General features: G+C 27.9%; 2 non-coding genes across 2 annotated transcripts; one reads left to right on the top strand and one right to left on the bottom strand.

The window, feature by feature from the left end:
* Positions 1 to 1,011: 1,011 nt before the first annotated feature.
* On the bottom strand, positions 1,012 to 1,134 carry LOC123291161. Its single transcript, XR_006534945.1, has one exon. It is a non-coding gene; the product is annotated as a U5 spliceosomal RNA (small nuclear RNA).
* A 2,498-nt stretch (positions 1,135 to 3,632) lies between these two features.
* On the top strand, positions 3,633 to 3,755 carry LOC123291160. Its single transcript, XR_006534944.1, has one exon. It is a non-coding gene; the product is annotated as a U5 spliceosomal RNA (small nuclear RNA).
* Positions 3,756 to 15,503: the final 11,748 nt, after the last annotated feature.

Below are 15,503 nucleotides of genomic sequence, written 5' to 3'. Positions count from 1 at the left end.
GTCTCCAAAAAAGTCATAATATGTTTTTTCGCTAATGGGCTGAAGTATTAAAAAAAGTCCACGGCGTGTGTGCATATCTCGTCTTCCTAGGGTTAAATAAATCCTATTACTAAAGCTTACAACGTCCGTGCTAAATAAATCCTATTACTAAAGCTTACAACGTCCATCCATCTGTTTGGATGGACCTGGAAGAAAGATTAAATTTAAAATCGAACAAGTGTGTGTAGTCTGAAATTTTTTAAAAAACATTTACAAAAAAATTGATAAAATCTAATATAATAAATAATTAGGACTACACATTTAAAATAAACACTTAATTTAAAATAATATTTGGAATTAGGATTTAAAAACAGAAAACATAGCAAGTGTCATATCACAGTTTTATATATCGCATAATACACAATCACAATAGCAATATAACTTCACACTGATGTATGAAGAGGGCATGCCTCAAATGTAGTACGGGTCATTAAGTACCATTGTACAGGGTCTCTGCTCGGTTAGATGTTCGATGTAAATATCGTGCGACCAGCATATCCTGTCCGATGCCATCAACCGATTCCATGGTCTACGTGTACTTGGGTGCTATTCTCAAAGATTTTACTCAGTAGCTAGTTGGTAAAACTGCACTTACACGGATTTCCAAATTTCGCATATGAATAAATGCTATTTAACGATAGGTGCAATATGGACCAGGTGTGCCAGTGCCAGGTGGGTTAGGGAGTTTTTAAAATCAACTAAAGAATCCATTTTCGGTTGTCTGCTGTCGTCACGATTACTCAAAACCCAAAATGGAAATCGAGCTGAAAGTAAAAAGTGAGATCGAGTTCAAAAATGACTGTGTCTTCAGTAATATAATTAATTGCAAGTGATTAGACTGCGAATTATGTCATACCGGCACACTTCACACGAGCGTAGAAGGTCAGTAAGAGACGAAGAAAACTAAGAGGACGTGCTTATAAGGCTCTCCAAGACTAAACTCGAAATATATTTTTTGATTAACATTCCGAGGCCCATCCAGAAAGGATGAGCCATTAGAAAAATTCATTCTAGACTCATTTGAGTTGTTCCTCTCCACGGAAATCTTTAGTAAAAGGCGAAAGATTTATTCGCTCTGAAGAGAAACCAGAGTAATTGTACACATGTTTCATAATGTATATAAACATTTGACTTCAACATACCTACTGCGCGAGGATAACAAAATATTTTATATAAACTAATATTGAGTACATAAAGGACCATAATTTCGAATATGTAATTACGCTAAATTATGTTCAAGTATATTTTCTAACGTTTTCTTATTTTCTTTTATGAAAATCTCATGTTATTTTCGTTGAAAAAATATGAATTATTAAATTCAAAGAGTAATGGATATATATGTTTCGTGTATTCAAATATTGTTACTTACACATGTGTGTATGTGCTTGCTTAGTATGTTATCCTAAAAAATGAAACGAAACATCCTCAAAAAAATTTTTGGAAAATATTTCCATTAGTAAAATAATTACTTATTCACTGTTATATAAATTTTATAAATTTGTCATAATTAAGTGATCCTAGAACCAGTAGCGTATTTAGGTTTGATCCCGCCTTTCGAGCGTCATTTATTTAAGTTTTTAAAAATTTTCGAAAGTAGAATTTTCTGTCAATTTTTGGGAATATTTCACAAGACCACTAATGGAAACTACTTGCAAATTTTCAACTGCATATCTCGTTATAATTTTGTCCTAATGTGCTTCCTCACTGGTAAACAATGATATTTACGAAAAAATGTTCCGAACAATAGTTGTTTATTTTAATTTAAAGAAAATTTATACTTTTGTTTAAAAATTAAAAAACATTGAGGAACGTAAATGTGTTCTCAAAATTGTTCATTTCATCATTCTGTTTTGTTTAATAATCCATAGAACTTTTCGATAAAGACTACCATTCTGTTTTTTTAAGTAATCCATAGTACTTTTCGATAAAGACTAATATTGATAATATCCAATTGATCTATTAAAAAATTAACATTGCAGCAAAATAAAAAGTAAATTCCATGATTATATTATTCAATATATTTTATTGAAAAAATTCGGATTGCTCCTAAATTGGTCCGCCTTTGAAATTTTCGAAAATGGCCTCACGGGCCAAAGCCTAAATCCAGCACAGTCTAGAACTGATAAAAAAATTAAAGACAAAGGTGCTGGACTGTCTTAGGAATCCAGTAGCCCTAGGAGGTCCGCTATGGATTCGCAGGGCCCATTTTGCAAACCGTTAGAGATAGAACAAAGGTTTAAACATACACTGTTAAAATAATAACAGTTAAGTGTGTATGTGACTATCTTTCTTTACTTACAGAACACATTTATAGTACAAGATCCGAATTAAGGTCGACCTTCACCCATCTGTTTACCGAATGAAAGTTATTTTTTATGAAATGTAAAATATTTACAAATATCCCTGTTGTGGGTTGCCCTAAAAAATATGGTCCAGACAACTTTTAATAAAAATATCAAAACTTGGAAAGCTTGTAAACTTTATTTTTTGACTGATATTTTGTGGATAATCATATAGCACCGTATTTGCAATAAAATTATCTTTATTTATATATGTGAGGCAATGAATTAACAGATGAACGTAATTACTATTCACAACTTGTATAAATGCGAAAATAGTGAACGAAAAGAGGCAGACAGCATAGCTGCTGCATATTCTTTATGGCTTTTACTTTCGAGTAGATCAATATTCGTTAGATATGTAAGACAGTGAAAAATTTCAAAAAATTTTACTCTTGATATTTTCACTAAAAGTAGTCTTGACCACATTTTTTTAGGCAATGGGTTATTTGTTAACATTTTATATTTCATAAAAAATAACTTTCATTCGGTAAACAGATGGGTGAAGGTCGATCCTAATTGGGATCTTAGACTATTACGTTCCTCAATGTTTTTTAATTTTTAAACAAAAGTATAAATTTTCTTTAAATTAAAATAAACAACTATTGTTCGGAACATTTTTTCGTAAATATCATTGTTTACCAGTGAGGAAGCACATTAGGACAAAATTATAACGAGATATGCAGTTGAAAATTTGCAAGTAGTTTCCATTAGTGGTCTTGTGAAATATTCCCAAAAATTGACAGAAAATTCTACTTTCGAAAATTTTTAAAAACTTAAATAAATGACGCTCGAAAGGCGGGATCAAACCTAAATACGCTACTGGTTCTAGGATCACTTAATTATGACAAATTTATAAAATTTATATAACAGTGAATAAGTAATTATTTTACTAATGGAAATATTTTCCAAAAATTTTTTTGAGGATGTTTCGTTTCATTTTTTAGGATAACATACTAAGCAAGCACATACACACATGTGTAAGTAACAATATTTGAATACACGAAACATATATATCCATTACTCTTTGAATTTAATAATTCATATTTTTTCAACGAAAATAACATGAGATTTTCATAAAAGAAAATAAGAAAACGTTAGAAAATATACTTGAACATAATTTAGCGTAATTACATATTCGAAATTATGGTCCTTTATGTACTCAATATTAGTTTATATAAAATATTTTGTTATCCTCGCGCAGTAGGTATGTTGAAGTCAAATGTTTATATACATTATGAAACATGTGTACAATTACTCTGGTTTCTCTTCAGAGCGAATAAATCTTTCGCCTTTTACTAAAGATTTCCGTGGAGAGGAACAACTCAAATGAGTCTAGAATGAATTTTTCTAATGGCTCATCCTTTCTGGATGGGCCTCGGAATGTTAATCAAAAAATATATTTCGAGTTTAGTCTTGGAGAGCCTTATAAGCACGTCCTCTTAGTTTTCTTCGTCTCTTACTGACCTTCTACGCTCGTGTGAAGTGTGCCGGTATGACATAATTCGCAGTCTAATCACTTGCAATTAATTATATTACTGAAGACACAGTCATTTTTGAACTCGATCTCACTTTTTACTTTCAGCTCGATTTCCATTTTGGGTTTTGAGTAATCGTGACGACAGCAGACAACCGAAAATGGATTCTTTAGTTGATTTTAAAAACTCCCTAACCCACCTGGCACTGGCACACCTGGTCCATATTGCACCTATCGTTAAATAGCATTTATTCATATGCGAAATTTGGAAATCCGTGTAAGTGCAGTTTTACCAACTAGCTACTGAGTAAAATCTTTGAGAATAGCACCCAAGTACACGTAGACCATGGAATCGGTTGATGGCATCGGACAGGATATGCTGGTCGCACGATATTTACATCGAACATCTAACCGAGCAACCGAATATATACAAGCTACAAAAAAAGTTATTATTATGAATTTATAGAACTTTCAATTCTTGAAAAAAGATAGCTATCAAAACTTTCATATTTTGTTTATAAAAGACAATGGAAGAGAATGTGCTTTCCAAAGAATTTAGACAAAGCTTACAAAGAATCTTATTATCCGTGACTTTGACGTAGATTTGCCTAAAGAGAACGCCCGTATCACAATGTCAGTCTCAATAACTCTTTTGTTATTTCAACAACCACAAAGGAAATTTGCAAAAGGCATCTATAACATAAGAAAGCTTTTAGCAGTTCAAAAACCACTGCACTCACTCTCATTAAATGTTTAATTAAAAGGCACGAACGCATTAATATTAAGGAACACTCCCATTCACGATCTATTTACGTTCTGATAAATAAAACAGAGGGTCGGTTTTTTATCACTTCAGATGAAGAATTCTCACTTCACGTATAGAAAAATGAAGTTAGTTTTTAAAAATCTTTACTAGTGTGCAAGATATGAACGTTTAAAATTCCTAATTAAACAAAAAGGAAGATACCCACTAGTGACGTCATACGTGGGTATCGCCATAGAGATTACATATAAAACTTAGCTTTGCTAAAAGGAGATGGGCAACCTTTGGATACTTATAACTTCTTCGTTTTTTAATCCATTTTAATTTCACTTTCAAATTTTGTCATCGTATCATGTCTAGTTTTACATTTTTATGGGTAATATGACCAATTCGACATCTGGATTATCCTCTATTCTGTAGATTGCGGCATTTCCATCCTTTCATCGCAAAAACTTGGGGTCGATGGAGATGGGAGTTTTTGAAATCCGTGTCGATTAATTACTAAACCAATTCTTCTAACTATAACAAATCACAGGATGCATGAAAGAAAGACACCAAATAAATTCGTTTTTTCTAACTTTATTAATTTTACATTAATATTTTTTCAACATACAGTAACTCTGTGAATTGATACACTTAAATAATATTTTTTGATGAATAGTATATTCTGAATCGAAACGATTAATAATAAAATGTACAATACGTAGGTACAATTTTTAAATTTTGTATCTAATATAGACAGATGTATCTAAATGTATCAATTAATTAATAAAACTCTGATATGAATTAATATTATCTTTTAAATAGATCAAAAAATTATATGTATATTTATTTTTAAGGCAAATATTATGTTGTTTAGATCAGATTATAACATAATTTAGGTTACGTTTAGTTCTATTAGAAATATAAATGTTGATTCAATTGGCATTAGCCGACCATAGTTTAGTTCTCATGCAATTGATTTCACACCTTATTCATCATATCTATTAATCTATCTATTCTATCTATTTTTTCAAATACCATGCCATCAGGTGTTATCTCATGTGGGGGACACTATCACTTAAATTTAACCGTTCTGGTGGCTACAGGTGTATTACAATAATAAGGGTTTTATCCTTTTAAAGTTATTGTGTTTAATTATAACATCTATTCTCAAATTTTTGATTTCACCTGAATCGAATATTAACAAATAATTCAAAACTAATCTTTATACAATATAAATCTTTTATCTAATCAAAATATTGCCACCATTTTGTAGCTGTTTAGGGGTTAAATTTAAAATGTATTTTGGCAAATGACTATTCATTTTTTTAATAATACAAAATTTAATACCTAATTGTGAACAATAGGCCTTTTCATCAATTTGCTTTTCTTTTTTCGGACAGTTGTCAAAAAACTATTCAAATAAAGAAAATCGAATACCTATATTTTACCTTTATCAAACAGCGTTTTTTGACAAAGATAGAAGATATGTGATATGCCTTTACGTGATTGACAACTGTCCGAAACAAAAAATAATCTTTTTTTAAATGAAAAGCCTAATTAGTACATAGTTTTGGATTTTTATAGATACTTTTCTTCTTATTAACATCTAATTTAACTTGTTAAAAACACTTCATTAATTTAAAAAAAAATTTTATATAATTTTTGACAAATATGTTAATTAATCCTAATAGATTTGGTCTCTCTCAAATCTGATGTTTTTACTCGATTAATGGCAGAAATGCTTAAAGATTACATTGTTTGAATCATTTTGCATTATTAACATATATGAGACACTAAAAGGCTACTGATGCTATTTTATATGTTTCGAGCTATTATTACAGTCTAATATATGTCTGTGATAATACAGTAGTGCGAAATTAATGGTTCTATGAGGTGTTGAAGTTTTTATATTCTAGACTCACATTTCACTATTTAAAATCTTTAGAAATATTTATACATAATTGATATATGACTGTTTCGATTCTCATTCAAAATTTTGGATAAAAACGGTCTAGAATAAGGAAAAAAATAGTTTTTATAAATTTAGTTCCTGTTCATTTCGATTCATAGAAAATCTATTGAAATAAGTTTTGTACTCTGTAGTAACAAAAAGTATCTAAAATTTTTTCTGACATTTTTAATTTCTTGTAAATTATATCGAATTTCAACTTATGTACAATTTTTTAATTTCTAATAAACAACTCCAATATATTTGCTATTGAATTAAATGAATCATAAATTTGATAAATTCAGTTATTTCGATTAAATTCTATTCAAACCAATTTAAAATTTAGAATAGGGGAAATATTAAATCAAAATAATTTTTTTACGTTCCATTCAATTCAAAATTTTGAGTAGGTTTTATTCCTATTCAAAGTCTTGAATGATTTTGAAAAAAATTTAATCTGAAACTGAATTTCAATTTTATTCCGAATTTTCGATTGATTTTCAAAACATATTAAATAATAAGATATTAGTAAAAAAATTTTTGAATTTTTAGCAGCAACACAAACGCTTTTAGTATTAAAAGAAGCAACTAATACCTAGATTAAAGATTCTATTTAAAACTAAAAAAAAGAATTTTATAGCAAATAATTTTATAAGTCTTGACAAATTTAATAATCGAGATCACTGCGTTTCTAATGAGTAATTCAGTCTATACAATTCAAAATTGATTAAAAATGAAAGAAATCGTTAATGCAGTGTTGGTGTGATCGCACACTTTAAGAATTTCTCGTAAAAATTTCTGATAATGTACGATAGACGTAAGAATAACTTATATGTATATACTGTCTCTTACTTACGTACTATCCCTAAAATAGTCAATTTCATAAGCCAATCAAACTTTTAAATATCATTTGTTGGGCCGATTCGATGATACCTACATTTTTATGGAACGGTTTATACCTAAAGTGAAAATTTTTCATAATTTTGATTAAAAAAAAACTAATAAAAGCTTCATTTTACAAACTATTTATATAAAGTTTATATGAAAAATTTTTCGCTTCAAATATAATAATAATCGATCGATATATGTTTTTAACACTCTCTAAGCTACGCTAATATGATCAATGTGGGATCGATTTTTCAGAAATAACAGTTTGGAAAGTGACAAACAATCATGCTGTTTTTTACTTTTACTGGAGTAAATCTAAGCAAAAAAAGGCTGTTATATGGATTAAAAGTTCGAGCAACGAAACTTTGGGGTTTTTCTTTTCACATCAAAATAAGTATTTTTTGAAATTTTTTACTTTCCCGGAGTGGTGCAACATGTTCAAAAAACAAAATGGCGTCAAAAATGGAATTTTTTTCAGAAATTTTATCATTTTTATTTTATATTCGCAAAAGGGGACATCGGTGGATATCCAAATTTGGTAGGTTTGTAGTTAATGTTAAGAACTACTCCTCATATTTTTTGGGGGGGGTTTCGTCCCTTCCCCTCCCAGTTATATATATATGTATACATACATATGGTAAAACAGTTCATTTGACTGTAACTTGAAAAATATTTGATTGATTTTAATGAAACTAATATCAATAGTAGGTTTCATTACTTACAACTTTCGGTTAAAATTTTAGCAAAATCCGTTACATAGTTCGGCCAAAATTTCCAATTTAGTAAATTGTTCAAAATGGCTGCCATTTTATGCCATTTTGTCCTACGACGTTAAATTTTTTTTTAAATTGTAGCATTTTTTATTATCTTTCGATTTTATAATAAGTGGCTTACCCGTCAAATGACTCCTTGATCCATACACTTTCTGGAAATAATTGTTTGGGGGGTGTATGGACTGGCTTTGGGGGGTGTTTTTTGCTTTGGCTTCAGAAAACTATTTTTAAAAGAGGTCTATATGGTTTAAAGCAAAATTTTTAAGTTTTAACCCCCGCGCTGTTAGGGGGAAAGGGTGTATGGAATAAATGTATCTTAAAAGATTTTAAAAAGAGGTCAAAATAGTTTAAAATGCTAAAGTAACCCAAAACCTTAGATGTTTTTATTAATATAGCCCTTTTTACAACATCCACCCCTCCCCGTCCCGCTTTCATATTTTTGCAAATTCAAAAATTTTATGACGTATAAAGGGGTTTTTGGGGTCGCTGATCTCGAATTTTTGGCCCAAATAAGAACACCCCCTAAAAATATTACTATTTTTTCTTGATAATCAAGTGCAAAATTCGAGATCAGCGACCCCAAAAACCCCTTTATACGTCATAAAATTTTTGAATTTGCAAAAATATGAAAGCGGGACGGGGAGGGGTGGATGTTGTAAAAAGGGCTATATTAATAAAAACATCTAAGGTTTTGGGTTACTTTAGCATTTTAAACTATTTTGACCTCTTTTTAAAATCTTTTAAGATACATTTATTCCATACACCCCTTCCCCCTAACAGCGCGGGGGTTAAAACTTAAAAATTTTGCTTTAAACCATATAGACCTCTTTTAAAAATAGTTTTCTGAAGCCAAAGCAAAAAACACCCCCCAAAGCCAGTCCATACACCCCCCAAACAATTATTTCCAGAAAGTGTTAAATTTTCCGTTTTTCGCAAAAATATGGATCAAGGAGTCATTTGACGGGTAAGCCACTTATTATAAAATCGAAAGATAATAAAAAATGCTACAATTTAAAAAAAAATTTAACCTCGTAGGACAAAATGGCATAAAATGGCAGCCATTTTAAACAATTTACTAAATTGGAAATTTTGGCCGAACTATGTAACGGATTTTGCTAAAATTTTAACCGAAAGTTGTAAGTAATGAAACCTACTATTGATATTAGTTTCATTAAAATCAATCAAATATTTTTCAAGTTACAGTCAAATGAACTGTTTTACCATATGTATGTATACATATATATATAACTGGGAGGGGAAGGGACGAAACCCCCCCCAAAAAATATGAGGAGTAGTTCTTAACATTGACTACAAACCTACCAAATTTGGATATCCACCGATGTCCCCTTTTGCGAATATAAAATAAAAATGATAAAATTTCTGAAAAAAATTCCATTTTTGACGCCATTTTGTTTTTTGAACATGTTGCACCACTCCGGGAAAGTAAAAAATTTCAAAAAATACTTATTTTGATGTGAAAAGAAAAACCCCAAAGTTTCGTTGCTCGAACTTTTAATCCATACACAAGGCGTAATTTCACTCTACTATTTGAATTGTTTGGATTACGTTTACCTTTCGTTTTAAAATATTTTAAACTCAAGTTTTAATCAATACAATGTTTCAAAGAGTTTTTATGGATGTTTATTAAACAGATTGGGCTAGAGTTAGTGTATATTTAAAATTATTCGAATTCTAATTTAAAAACAAACAATTGTTTGTTAAATTTATTTTAATTCATAAAACATTGTTTTGGTTGGTATATTCTGATTTGCAGCATCTTAATATTTTTTATTTAAAGTTAATTTTATTTTAATTTGAATTTCAATATCTTTCTCATCTTAAACGACAAGTATATTTCATTTGAATAAGCGATCAATTAATTCAGATTTTAACCAATATTCAATATTTCGTGGTTGTAAAACCAGATGGCAGTTTTTTTTAAAAATAAATATCACAGTTGAATTGGAAGTTAACTCCAAATATTTTGCTTATTCACTTTCATTTTGTATAATAGTCTCAGATTTCGACCTAGATCGATCTACCCTCATCAAGTTTCATAGAGAAATTATTATTTTGCATCTAATGAATCCAAAAGTTATCGTATTTCGTTATATATTATATATACATGCAGATGATAACACTGCGAGCACGGTGGTATATAAATAAAGTTGTGTAATATTTAAAGTTGTCTAAATTATTGGAACTTAAAACCGTTAAAGCCCCAAGATTTGCCTAATTTTTTACCGCAGCCCTATAATATCGTATTCCTAATATTATTAGCTTCATTTTGCACATAACATATAAAGACACTTGAAAAAAGTCCTTAGATAAAGAAAATCCTTTGGTGAGCGTTAATCATTAACACATAGCCTTATCAGTATGTGGGACGGCTATCCTGATACGCTTTGTTTACTTATACATTACTTTGTATAAAATATTCATTGCATTAGAAAAATTTATGAGGGTAGGTAGACCCAAGTCGGGATCTTTTAATAATAAAGGATATAATTTTATTAGTATGTACCTAACCCTACATCCCACCTTTGAAAATCTCTATTCGATTTTAACGCTAAGATGTCAGCGCCACGAGTAAAAAAAAATGCAAACCATACTTAAAACACTCAGCTGACTTTTTCATTGAATAAAAAGACTAAAGATGAATACTTCATTATACATTTAAATGTGCTGTGCCATATTTACATTAACATCTTTTATATGTGTATGGTTTACAAAATTTTAAACAAACATTTCTATTATTATGTGTCTATGGGCGTTGTTCTACTATAGTTCTCTTTATTATCGTTAGATAGAGTCTTTCTTAGTATTAAAATCCAATAGCGTATATCTGATTTAATTTTAACTACTCTAAAAAATTGTTGCTTCACAATTCATTTTATTTTCATAATTTATTTTAAATTGCCATAGAAATTATAAAAATATAATAACAAAGGGCTCTGAATTTAATAAATTTATACCAAAATTGATAAATTTAAAAATATTATCAACAATTGTTAACTTTAGTGATTAGTTTAAACGCAGCAGTAGAATATTTAGATGAAAAAACAGGACAAAGATTATTGATGATTTATTTATTCGTTGTAAGATAGAGTTTACAAATTTTAGAAATCATCCCTGATTTGGTACCTAACTAAGTTCTATTTTAGTGGGCTTTTAGTGACATTATGATAGTAAATGTCATTTGCGTGGGCAAGCGTAGATTTTTACAACAAAGTTATGGATTTTATGCACATTAGTGTTATTCTTTGGCTAATTCATTTTGATTAAACGTGTGAATCGATTTATAACATGTGAATATATTTTTTGAGGATCTGCCTTGTCAATATAAACTTATTAATTATTGATGAAAATAAATTTCCCTTATCAATAACCTGAGGAAAATCGAAGCATGAAATAAACTGCCTTAAACCTTATAAACTGATATACATGATGTATGTAACATAGATTGCATGAAAAATTAACGTGAGAAATAAATTTTTTCCACCTTAATTAATGATGTACTTGAAAATAAGATCAGCGAAGCTGTAAAAACTATGTCACTTTGTATATATGCCAATTTTTATATAAATACTCCACTGCGTCTCAAAGTAGTACACTGGATATTGGAATAAAGCGAATTTTTATAATCGCTAATAAGGGATGTCATTAACGATCACATAAATGATCAATAAATTTACAAGTATGCAGCTAAGAGAAATTTACAATATTTTTAAGACACCCTTTGTTGAAAAAACAAAGTTCATAATGACATAAATTAAGAGTTTTTTTTCAAAATTGTTTATGTATAAATTAACTAAGTACCACACTAATCGCTACAGCTACACATATCATACAAGGCACATTAAATTTACTAAAATACAAAAATAAATTTACTAAAATAAGAAAACTTGAAAATCGTCTTTTTTTATTATTAGAATAGCCCCATTATTAAAAAAATGAGTAAAATAATAAGCGATTAAAATCAAAATATTCGCAAAATTATAAACTTAGTACATCAATAATTGAATATGTAATGAAAATAATTGATAATTTCGGAAAGGGCATATCTCATAAATGTAAAACTACCATCGAGAATAGCACACAACTTTTCATATAAAAGCACATTTTGTCCAGAAAAAGACATTTATCCAAACATTTTTGTTTTATTTATTGAACGTTTGTATATAAGCTATATTCATAACATTCGGAGACTTCCATTTTTTACCGGTTTTTAAATAATTTGGTAGATTAAGAATGATTATGTAAATATAATTGAATTTAAACAAATCTTATAGCAAGAGTATAATAAATTGTGGGACATTAAGAGAATGGAAAATGCTATGAATATATAAAATAAAGCCCCATAAAATTGTATATGAAATTTATTTCTATTATTATATCAAACTCTTATTTTATGCCATTTTGTTGTGAATATATTTAAAAATCTTGATCATAATTAAAATTTTTTACATAATTTATTTTCTATAATTATTATTTACATAATTGTACTTTATGATTAATACATACTAAAAATAATATTAATAATAATTAACACATTCGATGGCGACGTTAAAAATTTGATATCTATTTATTGCTTTAAAAGTTCTAGTTCTCTAAGAGTTTTGAAGACAATCTATAATATTAAACCCTTGAACACTTATTTTTAATTATATAATAATTTAGTAGTGCAATGGCAGGGAAAATCACTTTACTCGATTAGTTGTTCACATCTCTTTTCTTCGTATTACGTGAATGTCACAATTAAAAAAAATATTTAAATGAGTTAATAATTTAATACGAATCAAAATATGCTCCATTATTTTCGTAAAAATATATATAAAAAACTAATTATGCGACATTATAAGTTTATACTAAGAAATGATTCCACCAACTTTAATTAAATTATTGGTCAAATAATTGGACCTGAGAATTTAATGGACTGAAACTAGCATATTTCAATTATTTTATAGTCAATTTTAAACATGATGAACTACTTTGATATGTGCCGTAAACGTATAAACAAAAAAACAGAACTAGGTAATAATTATAAACAATTAGATTGAATATATTTTGATTCGAAACTTCTTAAGTATTTAAAAGTATTCTGAAATGCTTAAAAATGTGTATCTATTATGAAAAAAGTTTACCGAACTGCGCAGAACTGTTATACAGCCAAGATTAAGCCTTTTTATACAGTTTAAAAAGGTTGAAAATATTTCGTTCTTTATTGTTTATAAGACTTTTGAAAGTTAAATTTAAACAAATTACAAAACAAATGAAATATTTTGCTCTAACAAATTCACCCCTCTGATATACATGATTGTTATTACTCTAAAGGAGTGCATTACTTAGTATTAAACATCTAGTGCCTTAGACGTAGATTATCAATGATTGTATTAGTCTCAACTTTTGATAATTCAATTCAACAGCTGAAATATTTAATCAAAGTTAATGGAATCAAATCTAACAGCACATTTCTCTTTGGTAAATTTGTAAACTTTAACAAAATACTTTTGTAAATATATTATACGAAACGATACTTACGAACCTAGTTTTTGTATTTACTAAAATTACATAGATTTGGTGCCTAAAATTAGCAATACAAATAGTAATTATTATTGCCATAATTGTTAAGAAGTTGATGACTGTTAATGTTAAAGTTTTAGATAGTGATTTCTAACGTTTTAGAATTCATTCAGAAATTGAAATTTAAAAATTATTATTTAACTAAATAGTTTACTAACATCAAAATAAAGAGAAACTAATTTAAAACATTATTTTTGGAGTATTCGTATATTTATTTTCGACTACGACTTCAACCCTTCAAATAAACTAAAATGCAACTTATATAAATCTTCCATAAATTACTTTTAATAATCGTAAATTGATTACGAATTCGAAAATCACTATATTTAATATATTAAGCTACTCATTCGGCACTCCCAGTCTATTTTATACAAGTAAATTTAAATATAAACTTCGAAATTGATTCGAATCTATTCGCTATGCTATGTACTCGCCATTAGTTTTTTATATTCCAAGTGAGAACCTAAACTTAATATTAGTAATTCATAAAAATATAAACGGTAATAAACCAGCCAAGATAAGAAATTTTTTTTATACAGTTTAAAACAGTTCATATTTTATTGTTAAAAGATTTTTGAACGTTCTTCAGAGTTTTTGTTTATACATGTTTTTTAAATGAATAATGATTAATTCTTTTATGAATAGGTCATTATTCTGACAAATGTGAGTGTACGCAGATGAATGATAATTTACAAAAACAATTATTTTAATTAAACTAAAATTAACCCTCAAAATTATATCTCAAGTCTGTAATCAAATTTTTTAGATTTGTATATTTCTAGATAGCATTCTGTATATTTTCTATTCCTCATCAAAAAATTTTATTTATTGCACTTATAGGTACAGAATATTATTTAAAAATTCGATTAAAGACTTTTTTGGAATTTAATTTTGAGGATTAATTTTAGATTAATTAAAATGATTATTTTGTAAATTACTACCTACTTTTGTCAGGATAACGACCTATTCATAAAAGAATGAAAATCATTCATTAAAAAAATATATATTAAAAGGTTTTTAACAATAAAAGTGTTTTACAACTTTATAAAAAGTCCCAATCTTCGTACATTTTTTAACACCTTAGAATACTTTGTAAGAATTATAAGTATTTGAAAAGTTCATTATTGACAGCCGAGTATGTTATAATTAAGCGCGTTTAAGCATAAGCAGATGTGTAGACGCCAAAGAAAGAGGAAATTGAAATTTAGTGTCTTTTTTTTGTTATATAGGATGAAATCTTTTAGAGATGTGTACATGTTTTTTGAACGTCCTATACAAATACTTTGCTATAAATTAATAGAACCTAGACTATAACTGGTAAAGTAGATAAAAAATATATTATTTCTATTTTAAAAACTTGACATTAATACTTCATTATTTGATAACAATTAATCAATTAGCACCATGACTTTTATAATTACACGCAATACAACTCTAAAATCAAAATATTTATCACTTTTGGATTCTATAAATTTAACAAAGTCAACAACCATACATGTACAATAATAATCTTTAAAATACATAATTACATATTTGTAATGCTAATTTAGCAGTATTGCTGAACATTAAAAAAAAATTTTAATTACGCATTTAAAAAAATAAAAAACTAAATTTAAATGCAATAAATCCATAAAAAAATAGCAAAAAATTTTTAAGGAATATTTTCATTTAGTAACGAAATTGAACTAATTGACTTTTAAAGTTTTTC

This window comes from Chrysoperla carnea, chromosome 1 (assembly GCF_905475395.1).
Source record: "Chrysoperla carnea chromosome 1, inChrCarn1.1, whole genome shotgun sequence".
Taxonomy (NCBI): domain Eukaryota; kingdom Metazoa; phylum Arthropoda; class Insecta; order Neuroptera; family Chrysopidae; genus Chrysoperla; species Chrysoperla carnea.
Note: the sequence above shows the minus strand (reverse complement) of the source record. Positions and strands in the feature narration are given on the sequence as shown.